Source organism: Ochlerotatus camptorhynchus, unplaced genomic scaffold (genome assembly GCF_037179485.1).
Source record: "Ochlerotatus camptorhynchus isolate MF236.1 unplaced genomic scaffold, CSIRO-AGI_Acam_v1.1 ptg000490l, whole genome shotgun sequence".
Classification (NCBI taxonomy): Eukaryota; Metazoa; Arthropoda; class Insecta; order Diptera; family Culicidae; genus Ochlerotatus; species Ochlerotatus camptorhynchus.
In genome coordinates this window covers 111,572-124,184 of record NW_027040975.1, presented here as the reverse complement: position 1 = coordinate 124,184, position 12,613 = coordinate 111,572, and the positions used below count along the sequence as shown (strand labels likewise).

At 42.5% G+C, this 12,613-nt stretch overlaps 1 long non-coding RNA gene across 1 annotated transcript in view; it reads left to right on the top strand.

Moving 5' to 3' along the window:
- The window catches only part of LOC135712513 (uncharacterized), a 134,414-nt gene that overhangs the window by 51,507 nt on the left and 70,294 nt on the right, over positions 1–12,613 (top strand). Inside the window, exon 2 of the long non-coding RNA XR_010518647.1 lies at positions 2,652–2,725. This is a non-coding gene — a long non-coding RNA (uncharacterized LOC135712513). The remainder of the gene's footprint in view (positions 1–2,651; positions 2,726–12,613) is intronic.

Genomic DNA, 12,613 nt, shown 5'->3' with positions numbered 1-12,613 from the left:
ATGGCATGTTGAGAGATTGAGGTCGTGAGAGCAAATTTTCTCTCTCAAATTTAAATTGTTTGGCTCTCTGGGAACTGGTAGTAAACCAGGTAAAAATGTAGGGGAGGGGGATCATTTTTATTTAATTGTAGCTTGTTTAACAATAATTTCCGGGAAAAAAACTGAACGACAAATTTCTTTAGGTTGTCGTTCACTTATTTTCACCTGAATATGCACCGAAAGCGAATTATTCCCACTTCTCTCAATTTCTATATGGGGATTTTTATCATTTCCTACCAGCGAAACTGCGCCATCTTTGTGGAATATGTTCGAACAAAATGATTAATTGTTTGACTTCAACTTGACCATAAGAACCTTTCAACAACGACTCTCTTTAAGGCGATAGGTTTTTGTAATACTCTAGTTTAGAAAGATTTTTTTTTGTAATATTCTAGTCTTGTTCATAAATTTAACTGTTCATTAAGACCACAAACGAGTCAGATGATTGATAGGTAAATAAACAACAATAAACAACATACTATGAGCGCTTCTTATTTGCTTTTAGCCTAGAGAGAGCAATGGAGAAAGCACAGATCTTATAATTGGAATGTGCGTGGTTCGAGTCCAGTCGGCAACCCATTTTCTATTTTCATTTTGGACATAATTCATTTCACTAATATTCTACATTTTTCGGTCCCCATTCTTTTCTTGCATTGGACCACTGCTCGATATATCTCATCATCCGTTCAGACGAACTCCACTAACATCCTGCTATGATAATTATTGTAAGCAAATCTTACATCCCCCGGTTGGGTGCACAGTTGTTAATTGAGGGCATTTAGTATTATTGTGTGGCAACTTGACACTGGCAAGTACAATCACACTCTATGCCCAGGGAAGTCAAGAAATTTTTCAGCTCGAAAAATCCCTAGACAGGACCGGGAATTGAACCCAGATGGCTCCAGTATGGTCCTGCGTTATAGCTGAACCTTTACTGACTGAGCTAAGGGAGGGCCCAAGTCTAGATCGGATATGCAGAAGAAATTGTCTGCATTCAATAGAAAATTCCCCATTCTTCAGTCACTGGAAATTATCAAGTCATTCTACCGCTTTGCTCCACGCAAAGCTCATTCAATTGAATAAATGCTCACCAGAAATGCTTTGTTGTGCATCATTCTCAAAACAACATTTATCTTCTTTAACAATCAACGTACCCCGCGCTGCATTCGTTTGCCCGATTTCATGGAAGCCGCACCGAGAGAAGAAAAAAAAAATGCTCGTGAAACAATGCAATCGTTCCGAGAAAACAAACCCGGAAGTTAACTTTTCCCGCATCACATGCCATCCGGAAGGATTCACTTCAGTAGGGTGGGGTCGTAGGGAGAATAGTATCATCATCGTCGTCGTCGTCGTCGTCGTCGCTGCACTTCGTTCTGTGTTCGTTTTGAAACATTCGAGGAAATCCTGTTAGTTTTTCCATCATTGCCAACACCGCCGTTCTTCGCCGCGCGAGAAAATGTCAGTACCTACGGTGGGTGCTTGTTGCATCCATTGACGTCGTTTTCCACAAAGTTGCACCATTCAAGCTTACCAGCCTCGGGCGGAAGTTGCACCGCACCACGACAACGAACGCGATGCGAGCGAGCACAAAGATTCTCCATTCTTGATGTCTTCCGGAACTATCAAGCTACTCTACTTGTAGGTGCTGTGTACGCAAGTCTATCTGTAATGGAAAGGACTAGCAGAGTACAAAGGGGAGAATGGTTGTTGTTTTTACTATCAGGATTGAGTTGATAACTTCGGGGAACGCGCGTGTCTATTAGTTTTCCAGTCGGCAAGGGCCGCCATCGTGGGTAAGGCGGGTAAGGGGCTGTTCATAAACCACGTAGACACCTTAGAGGGAGGGGATGTGGCGAGTGTCTACGGTTCATACAAATTAAAAAAACAAATATATGGACGATTGTCTACGTGGGGGGAGGGGGTCTAAAACCGCTCAAAATCTGTCGCAGTTTATGAACAAGTCCTGCTAAGACCAAAGGAAAGCTAAATGACGACCCAACCTGACTGAAGCATGGAAATTGCCACCCACGGGGGGATGGGATGATAGCTTTCGAAGTGATTACCTCGTTTAATATTTATAATTACTTTTAAATTATGGTAAAGCCTCCGAGGGATTCTGTTGTTGTTGGAAACAAAAAAGGTTAAGTCTTCTTCTTCTTCTAGGCGTTTTATGCTTCTATAGCGAGCGTTTTGCCTGCTCTCAACGTAGTGTTCTAGATGCACTTCCACGGTTAGTAATTGAGAGCTCTCTATGCCAACACCAATGCATAATTTTGTATATTGTGTGGCAAGCTCAACGATATACGCTATGCCTACGAAAGTCGAGAAAATTTCCAACCCAAATTATTTCTTGACCGGATCGGGAATCGAACCCGCCGGTAATACCGTGCCAGAGGCCCCTAAAAAGGTTGAAGTGCCTAAACTGAATCCAATTTCTTTATGATTCAAATGTTCAAAAATTTTCAGTTCTGTGTACGGGACCGTTATGATAAAATTTCGACAAAACTAAATGTCAATTGATAGCTTGTTCCAGATCAATTTGCTATTCATGTAAAAGTTTCTCACCCAAACTAACCCTTTTTCCCTTTTTTTTATCTTTTTCTTCATTTCAGATCAGCAGCATCGATATCGTAAAATTTGAACGGGGACTTTATTCTCATTCGATTAAGTCGGAAGCTGCAAAAAGGTAAACTGGCTTTTTGTAAACTTTATTATGTTTATGTGTTAAGAATCCATACTTACCTTTTCCGAGAAAGCACAATTTATTTGATAAGGCATGAAATGAAGATGCTCAAGCTCACCTAGCATCTACCAACATGATTTCGTCTTTCTTCTTTCAAAAGTGTATAATGTAAGCATTTGGAATCTCACCAATAAATTTCAACAAACTACGTGGTTTTGCTAAATAAGATGAGCTGCAAATAGAATTCAACCCACAACACCATCGGTTGGTAGGCATTTAGCAATAAAACGAGCCAACCCGCGCCTGAAACTGATCTTAGCTCATACATATACCATTCTGCGAAAAGGTAACGCTGTTTGTTCAATTTTCTAAAGAAATGCCAAACTTTAAATAAATACCTTGCTTTCCTGGAATTCACGGATAAACAGAAGATATAGATAGATGGCATTTACGCTCGAGTAACACATTGGGACATTTTTGAGAAATTTAAGTAAGAGTGATTGGATGGATACTCTAGCATTTTAAGGTGATTCCTTGAAGAGTCCTAAAATGGCACTATATGTCCTTTGCTTTCATGATTTGTAGAGCACAAATCTCGGACACTGTTGTGACATCACCCATGAAACTGGAACTCAACGACAGCTATGGCATAATCATTAGAAAATTTATATTTTTCCGCTCTTATACGCTCTCAATATCACGCGTGATATTGATTTTACAAACTCCATTGATATTGCGAGACACAACGTGTAAAGTTGAAGGTGAGAGTTGAATCGACGCAAAAATGATTCCGTTGCATTTCGTTTTCTTAGAAAGAGAAGGTATAATAATGCTAACTTTTTTCACGACCAACAAGCCGTCCTGGAAAAAAAACATAAAGTTGCAAATACTGAAGAAAGAAATACGGATCGAAATAATCGGCACAGACCTACGCACCTACGCGACGAAATAAGGACTACAATTGGAAACTCGGAACATGGAACTGCAAGTCGCTCGGCTTCCCAGGCTGCGATAGGTTAATCTATGACGAACTTCAACCACGCAACTTCGAAGTCGTAGCACTGCAGGAACTTTGCTGGATGGGACAAAAGGTATGGAAAAGCGGGCATCGAGCGGCTACTTTCTACCAGAGCTGTGGCACCACCAACGAGCTGGGAAACGGCTTTGTAGTGCTGGGTAAGATGCGCTAATGCGTGATTGGTTGGCAGCCGATCAACGCAAGGATGTGCAAGTTGAGGATTAAGGGCCGTTTCTTCAACTACAACATCATCAACGTGCACTGCCCACACAAAGGGAAACCCGACGACGAGAAAGAAGCGCTCTATGCGCAGCTGGAGCAGGTGTACGACGGCTGTTCACAACGGGACGTCAAAATCGTCATCGGCGACATGAACGCTCATGTAGGACGGGAGGCAATGTATAGACCGGCAATCTGGCCAAACAGCCTGCATGCCGTATCGAACGACAACGACCAACGATGCGTGAACTTTGCAGCCTCTCGGGGTATGGTAGTTCGAAGTACCTTTTTCCCCCGCAAAGATATCCACAAAGCCACCTGTAGATCACCTGACCTACATACAGAAAACCAAAGCGATCACGTTCTCATCGACGGGAAATTCTTCTCCAACATTATCAACGTCCGCACGTACCGCAGTGCGAACATAGATTCGGACCACTACCTAGTTGCAGTATGCATGCGCTCAAAACTCTCGACGGTGCATAACACACGTCGAAGCCGAACGCCGCGACCCATCATTGAGCAACTACGGGACGCCGGAGTTGCCCAGGACTACGCGCAGCAGCTGGAAGTTGCACTTCCCACGGAAGAGCAGCTTGGCGCAGCTTCTCTTGAAGATGGCTGGAGAGATATCCGTTCTGCCATAGGTAGTAGTGCTGCAGCGGCACTAGGTACTGCAATCTCGGACCGAAGAAATGACTGGTTTGACGGCGAATGCAAACTGTTAGTAGAGGAGAAGAATGCAGCACGGGCGAGAATGCTGCAACACCGCACGAGATTGAATGTGGAGCGATACAGACAAGCGCGGAACAGACAAAACTCGGTTTTCCGAAGGAAGAAGCGTCAGCAGGAAGACCGAGATCGCGAGGCGATGGAAACTCTGTACCGCGTAAACGACACACGGAAGTTCTACGAGAAGCTAAATAGTTCGCCCAAAGGCTACGTGCCGCAAGCCGATATGTGCAAGGACTTCGACAATAACCTTCTCACGAACGAGTGTGAGGTGATTGAGACGTGGACGCAGTACTATGAAGAGCACCTCAACGGTGAAGCAGCAGAAAACGAAGGTGGCACGGCAACAGACCTTGTAGCAGGCACAGAAGACGACAGGCTACCGGCCCCTGATCTTCAAGAAGTTGAAGAGGAGATCGGTCGGCTAAAGAACAACAAAGCGACTGGTGTAGATCAACGTCCAAGTGAGCTAATACAATACGGTGGTGAAGCACTGGCTAGAGCGCTGCACTGGGTAATTGCCAATATTTGGGAGGAGGAGATATTACCGGAGGAGTGGATGGAAGGTGATAAAAAGGGCGACAAGTTGGATTGCTGCAACTACCGCGCGATCACACTGCTGAGTGCGCCTACAAGGTATTCTCTCAATTTATATGCCGCCGCCTGTCAGCATTTGCAAGAGAGTTCGTGGGGCAATACCAGGCGGGATTCATGGGTGCCCGCGCTACCACGGACCAAATTTTTGCAATTCGGCAGGTTCTGCAGAAATGCCGCGAATACAACGTGCTCACACATCATTTGTTCATCGATTTCAAATCCGCATACGACACAATCGATCGAGATCAGCTATGGAAGATTATGCACGAGTACGGATTTCCGGATAAACTGACGCGGTTGGTCAAGGCGACGATGGATCGAGTGATGTGCGTTGTTCGAGTATCGGGGGCACTCTCGAGTCCCTTTGAATCTCGAAGGGGGCTACGGCAAGGTGATGAACTTTCGTGTCTGCTGTTGAACATCACGTTAGAAGGTGTGATCAGAAGAGCTGGGATAGACACGAGTGGCACGATATTCAGGAAGTCCATCCAGCTCCTTGGCATCGCCGATGACATTGACATTATGGCACGGAACTTTGAGATGATGGCGAAAACGTACATCAGACTGAAGGCTGAAGCTAGGCGGATTGGACTTGCCATCAACGCATCGAAGACAAAATACATGAAAGGAAGAGGTTCTAGGGAAGACAATGTTAGCCTCCCACCCCGAGTTCAGATTGACGGTGACGAAATCGAGGTGGTCGATGAGTTCGTGTATTTGGGCTCACTGGTGACCGCCGAAAATGATACCAGCAGAGAAATTCAAAGACGCATTATGGCAGGGAATCGTGCCTACTTTGGACTCCGGAGGACGCTCCGGTCGAATAAAATTCGCCGCCGCACGAAGTTGACTGTCTACAAGACGCTGATTAGACCGGTGGTCCTTTACGGCCACGAGACCTGGACTATGCTCGTGGAGGACCAACGCGCCCTTGGTGTTTTCGAACGGAAGGTGTTGCGTACCATCTACGGTGGAGTGCAGATGGATGACGGAACGTGGAGGAGTCGAATGAACCACGAATTGTACCAGCTGCTGGGAGAACCATCCATCGTCCACATTGCAAAAATTGGGCGACTACGGTGGGCTGGGCATGTCGTAAGAATGCCGCACGACGACCCAGTGAAAATGGTTCTAGAAAGCGACCCAACAGGAACAAGAAGAAGAGGCGCGCAGCGGGCAAGGTGGATCGACCAAGTAGAAGGTGACCTGCGGACCCTTCGCAGACTACGAGGCTGGCGAACTGTGGCCATGGATCGAGTAGAATGGAGACGACTTCTTCGGACAGCAGAGGACAACAAGGCCTTAGCCTGATTGGTAAGGTAAGGTAATGTTTAGGGAAGTCCTACTAATGCTCAGGGAAGTCTTGCCGTAGGTCAGGGAAGGCCTGCCGAACTTCAGCGAGGTCCTGATGAATTTCAGGGAAGCCTTGCCGAAAGCTCAGGGAAGTCTTGCCGAAGTTCAGGGAAGTATTTCCGAAGTTCAGGGAAGTCTTCCCGAAGTTCAGGGAAGTCTTCCCGAAGTTCAGGGAAGTCCTGCTGAAGTTCAGGGAAGTTCTGCGGAAATTCAGAGAAGTTCTGTTGAAGTTCAGGGAAGTTTTACCGAGCTTCAGGAAGTCCTACCTAAGTTCAGGGAAATCCTGCCGAGGTTCAGGGAACTCCTGCCGAAGTAATTTATTAGGTTTTTTGACCTACGTATGGAGATTTCTTTTATATGGCTTTCTCAGGCTAGGATAATCCAAACAGGGAAATGCAAAATTGTCTGTTTGGATTACCCTAGATTGAGAAAGCCATTTTAAAAAAATCTCCTGCCGATTTTCACAGAACTCCTGCCGAAATTCAGAGAAGTTCTACCGAAGTTCAGGAAAGTCATGCCAAAGTTCAGGGAACTCCTGCTGAAGTTCAGCGAAGTCCTGCCGAAGTTCAGAGAAGTTCGGCCGAAGTTCAGGGAAGTTCTGCCGAAGTTCAGGGAAGGGCTGCCGAAGCTCAGGGAAGTCCTTTCATTTCAATTCTTGGAAATCAGAGAAGTCCTGATGAAATTCAGGGTACTCATTCAGCGAAGTCCTGCCGAAGTTCAGAGAAGTTCTGCCGAAGTTCAAGGAAGTTCTGCCGAAGTTCAGGGAAGTTCTACCGAAGTTCATGAAATTATCTAATTATCTTTAAAAATACCACGATATATCAGAATACCGTCATCAAAAAGGCTGAAATTTTTACAAAGTATACTCAAATTCTTGTGAAACAACTTTTTGTATTTGAAGATCAAATTGGTTTAAAAAATATTTTATTGATCAATATTGATTCAGACGAAGGCCAAAATCACGAAACCGATTCTCAAAATTGAGCAGTGACATCTCATTACACCGAACGAATTTTAATCGTCCAGCCAAATTCCTCTCCCGAGTTCGGGAAAGTGCAAAGCCGAACAGGAAAGGTCAATGCATTCCTAATTGTTTTAGGCGCAGGTCGATGCACGCGAATCGACGCGGTAATGTGAACAAGAAGCCACGCTCAACAGGCTATTGGGATATGTGCTTTGCGCTTGTAGCTAACGTATACGGGAACTCATTTGATCAGTTTTATGGCTAGTATAACTCTTTTACCCATTCTAATAATGGGTGTTCCTTTGCGGTGAACACATTTAAGATTTATTTGGAAAAACAATATTTCATATTTGAATTAATAAATAACATATAACAGAATAAATAATTTATAGAAAAAATAACTATGATTGTAGTTTGTAAATGTTCATTGATAATGTGCTAATCATAAAACGTACTTGCTACAAGGTCCCTCGAATGGTTTGAAGTTTATATGGAGATTTTGGCAAATGAATATGCGAAATTAGTGAATTTCAGTTACATCACTCTAACTTTGATTCTAGTAGTCCAAGTGTTAGATGGATGGAATCAATCACTACTATCAATTTAAACAATTTTGTAATTTCTTCACGTTTCTATCTTTCTTGAATTGATGCAAAAGCATTTACAGGCCAAATAGACTTGACATTCTCCTTTTTGCATGAAACTTCGCATTATTATTTGTTATGGTCAATCGTGAGCTAAGAAGTCGGCCATTTTGAATCCCATAATTTTTTTTTAAATGGTGTCTTCGATATTTCTTGAAAACATAACTTCAAATCGAAATGACGTCTGAAACAAAGTTTTAGGAACAATTAATTTCTTCCAATTCCTCAATTTCAATTCAATTACTTTCTTTTAAAGAATAATATAAACTATAAAAAAAAAATAAGTAATTTTGCGTGTGTTTATACCAACTCATGATTTTTTACCGACTTACTTACACATTTAGTTTTTTCTACCGAGCTCGGCTGTGCAAATCTCGGCAAAAGAAGTTTCACTGAGATCTCAGCTGAGTCTCGGATATTGCTTAGCTAAATCTCAGCAATAATATGAAATGTTTGCAGGGATCTCAGTAAAACTCTTTTTGCCGAGATTTGCACAGCAGAGCTCGGTAGAAAAAAAACTAAGTGTGTATATCTATCCCCTTAAATAAATCATCTAAGTGATAAATTAGTAGCATATTTTGATCAAAATTAGCTCTTGAATTAATGTTACAAAAATGCCAATAAACACAAAGTATTCCCTGATAGTAATTAACAACTTATTAAATTCGATATTATTATGATATGATTTTGCTCTGCCCCTTTAACTTTACAGGGACCCGTATCTATTAATTAAATAACTGAATAATGTACTCTCAGTTATTTGCATATTCCCCACATACATTGATTGATACTAACTGAATTGCATTAATCTTAATAGCTTAACCTTCAAATCATCTCCTTCTGAAAAACTGTGCCCTGAAGTTATCCAAACCGAGAACCCCAATTCTGTTCAAGTGATGCGTAATACAAAGCAAAAACGGAGAGCTTTCGCAACTTTTCAACTGTCGAACCGTCCAATATTTCCTGAAAACCAAGCACAAATCGCAGCACGTGCAAATCCTGAGAAGTAAGAATATCCCCCTTCTTCCACCAACCAGCCCTCGCTGGAAAGTTGTTTATTGGAATAAACATAGCTTACCTTCCTCGAAAAAGAAACTCCTGTTCCGTCTCCCTGCCGCCGAATTTCCCGTGAAGACAAGAGCTTTGGAAATGGCAATTTCATGTTTCACCAATCTCTAGGTAGGGTATTATGAAATTCCTCCTCGCATCCCAGCATCAGCAAATTGTTGCTCCTTTCGCTTTCGGATGGCGGGTAGGTGGGTGGGTTATGAATTCTGGGTTACGTGCCGCCGCCGTGTGTCGGTGTCGGTCGGTGTAGGTCACCAGGTAATCTGCTCGTTTTTATCGGATTATAACCATGGCAAATTGATAGACCATTGGAAACGGCAGTGACGTGGATTTTCCTTCTGCGTGCGAATTAACAGAACAGATTTCGGCCCACCGAGTAGGATAGTGAGGAAACAAATGTTGGAGGAAGGTTGAAACGATTATCTGCGGATCGTGGGGTCTCTCGGCTTCGGAGAACAAACGAACTGAGAGGAATGTTCTTGACGTTGCGACGAAAACGGTCGATTTCCGGTGGCAGGTTGAAGCTTTTTTCCGAGAAGCTTTTAGGTTGATTAGGAAGATAATCGGAAATGGTGGAGGTAAATTGTCTTAGATTGGTAGACATTACGTGTAAATTGGGACATAATGGATAAGGAGAGCTGCCACGGAAAAGTTTTCCTTGAAATTGGAATTGTTATTTCCTTCTGAGACGTGATTAAAACTACGAAGAATGTCCAATATAAAAGTGTCTTGTTTAACGGTATTGATTAGGTAGAATTGTATTGTATTTAACAGTCACTGCAACATATAAAGTATGTCAACTTGTTCCAATTTGGTAGCCCGTAATCCACTTGATCACATTCTGTCCCTCTGCAATGGCCGTAAAATCGACTGACGGAATCCGTCGCAATCGGAACCTCCCTTCAATCAAGCATCCATAAAGCAACCCATCTCGGGAAAAGTGTCACAAGGGAAAATTGACATCCGAGTTAGAGACGTGTGCCGCAAGCATCAGTTCCGTCTGCAGCCGAGTTAGAATTTGGCATATTTTACGATTCATTGGTTGACAGTGACAGTGCCTACCTGTTTTGGCTGCCCGTCGCAGACCGCTCGCTTCTGGGAAGAAAAGACACAACATATTGCCTGGCTATAAAATTTAGTCTACCCCCTGGGTAAAAGCAAATCTTAATACCTCGTAGTCAGAAATCCTGCTTTAAGGAAGAGGGTGCGTGGTTGTCTTTCGATGTCACGAGTCAAATAAAGCCCTTTGGTAAAAGTATGGACGACTAAATCCAGAAAACTGAAAAAGTTGTTCCAATCGAGCGAAGCGGTGCATTTTGACAGTTCGATTGGAACAGCTTTTGGCAGATGTCCATACTTTTACTAGAGGGCTTTAGAGTCAAATGGTTGACTATGCGTATAACCTGTGAAAGCCTAAGGGATGGCTCCATCAATGTTTACCAAACTATTCTGGTCATTTCAACATCAAGCTGTGCTGTTCAACTTCAATCATATCTGTTGATAAACTATTTGTACCGGTTTCATTCAGAGGTTGCACGAATTCTATGAGCAATTCTCGCTGAAACTAGAATACTTTTTGCATGAGGTTCTCAATAAACAAGTTTAATGTACTCTTTCAGTAGTTCTAGTTATGAAACTAGAAGAAACGGTCGGTACAGGTCAAATTTGAGGGACCCCTTTTTCGAAATCGTGATTCATTCATGATATGTCTTTAAAAATTATATAGAAAATCCTTAATGGTTGCATACCGTTGTAAAGGGGACAGTTAGAGCCAGGGTTGGCAAATGTCATTTTCAATGAAAGATCCCACGCGATATTTACAGAGATACTTCTGTCTCTATCATCGGATGAGAAAACGATGAAAGAGATTTTCTTCAAAATCTCATAGTTTTTTTTTTTTTGTTACTAGCTCATTTATTGCTATTATTGGTACTTGTCCCGAGGAAATCTCAATATTATATTCACTTTACCGATAACATATGGTTACTTGCTTAAATTAATCTAAATAAGTTAGAAATGTTGATGTCAAAACCGCATAAGAATTTTTCTCATGAATGCTTGATCAATGGAAAATGACAAGAAAGCTAATGATAGGTAGTTTCGTCTCATGATAGTGAGAGGACCTGTTTCTCATTGTCACATGACGGCCGTGATATTTACCAGCTCTGGTTACGGCTTTCCTTTGGCATATTTAGCGGCGCCGGTGGTTTAGTGGTATGCGTAATTATCTCTCACCAGCAGGCCTGGATTCAATCTCAGTCGGCGCCGCCGGGATGTTCTGAGGCATAACATCTCTGATCACGGGAAGTAAAGCCGTTGGTCCCCGGTTCATGATAAGATGGATCGATAGGTAGAGTCGAGATATGGGAGCTGCCTCCCTGGCGTCGGTAGCACGGAAAACAAGATCGACGGAAAACAAATCAAGGACAATTTTTTTGGCATTTTCCAACATTTTGGCATGTCAATGAAGTACCATCCAGCATGTACTAATTTATAGTACAGGAAGCCATCCAGTATCATACCATCCAGCATGTACATATCATAAATCAACTACTGCATACTTCACGACGTAAATCGAGCATTCTAATCTAATCTAATCTAATCTAATCTAATACAAACGCAGCCAGTACGAGAAAGCATCCTGGAAAATGATTAGGTTAGATGAGGTCTAATCATTTTCCTTGCCTAATTGATGTTTACAGCATGTCTGAGATATGATATAAACATCAATACGGCCAGGCCTACTGCGTTGTATTTGCCGCAAAGATGATTCTAGGAAATGAATGGGAACATTTCTTTAATCTACAGGGGTGGAAGGATGCGTGGACATACCGTACCAAACGCTCTGAGTTACTATGTGTAGTTGTGTGTAATGTGTAAATATTTGTACAATATTGAAGAATCATAAAATAATGAAATGGAAGGATCTTACCGATTTTTTTCATTAGGTTGGTAATGATTCTTTTGCACTTAAAAGTTTCGTTGGATGCATCCGCTCCTTGTTTATCATGGGTTTGGGATGTATGTCTTCGTCATTGTTTGTGGTTATGTTTAGTGATGTGATGGAGATCATTTCTTTCACTACTTCACGACGTAAATCGAGCATTTGTGCTAAACAGTGTTGAAAAAAAACCCAAAAATATAAAATCACACCAAAGCCCACGATCACGCGCACAAAATTCAACGAGCACACAACTGCGGTTGATATTGCAAGCTGTGATGTCGTAGCTTGGAATATCAAGCTAACAAAACTCATCAGCTGCATATCTCACCAACAGTGATAGAAAAGTTCACGA